Below are 1328 nucleotides of genomic sequence, written 5' to 3' on the forward strand. Positions count from 1 at the left end.
CATGAGAAGTTTCGTTTCACAGTTTTAATCCTATTGATGAACAAAAACAAGTCCGTTATACGGTGAACTGTGCTACAAATCAACTGAATCATCTTGTTAGCCCAGTACTGATAGCAAGTGATATGACAGAAAACCATCTATCAACACACTGGACAGATTCTGAGCAACCACAGTTCTAGGAGGTACTAACCGTTAGATGGCTTTGCTCCTCCCTGTGAACAAAAGGAAAATATTAGTACTAAACTCAACCTAGACTTTGAGTTCACGGTTAATCACTACCTTGCACAAAACCATGCATTGTTTACAGTGACATTATTAATATTTGGCCTATAATGGCATGTTAGAAATATGCAAGGCTTTAAACAACTCTGATGGCACAAGACTTAAGACTCAGTATAACAGTCCATATTACTTACAATTTCCTCAGCCCATAGTCCACTCGTCAAACAGAGGACTACAGTGAAATACAGACCCGATGCCATCTGTTTAAATATGGAGGGAAACACCAAGGCAAAATATTTGTAACGCGTGACAATACTTTAAATTTTAACAGTGCCAATAGTGGATCAAGTTTATTTTAGCACAACTGAAAAGCAGAAAAATATTTCAGTTTTCATTAAAAAGGTGTGTAATAAGTGGGCAAAAACCAAACTAAAGTTGTCTTATATCATGGCATTGAAAGAAACTTCAAGACGCATCAAAACAACTTGTGTATAATGAAAGGCAAGAACTATAAACTTTACCTTGCTGTGATGTCACTTGCAGCTCTAGCAGGATGTGTTGTAGGGAGTAAAATACCGTAGGCAAGTTCTTTTTACTACAAGGAGAAAAGTCAAAGAATTTTTTATACTAGGTTTATATATTAAAAAACCCCACCCACCCACTTTAAAGAACCAGTTTCAGGAGGTCTGAACAAGGATATTTAAATGGAATATTGTAGCATTTAATGTAGTATTGCAATATAACAAAGAGTTTAGTTTGTGACAAACTGTTACATTGTGTATCAAAACAATAATAAAGGGGAACCCCCAAACATTAACATGACTAAACACATTCACTTGGCTATGACAGGGGAACCACTCACCACCAACCAAATCAGTTAAAAAAAAAAAAAAAAAACAACCTACAAATTAACAGACTCAAACCATAACAATCCATCCACAGTAAACAGAACTACACAGTTAGGGCACAACCAAATAAAACTAGAAACATATTTAACAAAATTAACAAACAATAAGAACAAGGAAAGTCACAAACCAATATCAAGAAGAAGCCAAACCTGAGTTCAAAATCAAGGATGACGTACAAGCAGTCACTAACTTCTCAAA

At 35.3% G+C, this 1328-nt stretch overlaps 1 long non-coding RNA gene across 1 annotated transcript; it reads right to left on the minus strand.

Moving 5' to 3' along the window:
* Positions 1-189: 189 nt before the first annotated feature.
* On the minus strand, positions 190-1328 carry LOC109970405 (uncharacterized). The gene is made up of 4 exons (XR_002276411.1): positions 1280-1328; positions 744-817; positions 417-482; positions 190-212 (listed from the first exon to the last, which is right to left on the minus strand). It is a non-coding gene; the product is annotated as an uncharacterized LOC109970405 (long non-coding RNA).

The sequence above is a fragment of the Monopterus albus genome, unplaced genomic scaffold (assembly GCF_001952655.1).
Source record: "Monopterus albus unplaced genomic scaffold, M_albus_1.0 scaffold197.1, whole genome shotgun sequence".
Lineage (NCBI taxonomy): Eukaryota > Metazoa > Chordata > Actinopteri > Synbranchiformes > Synbranchidae > Monopterus > Monopterus albus.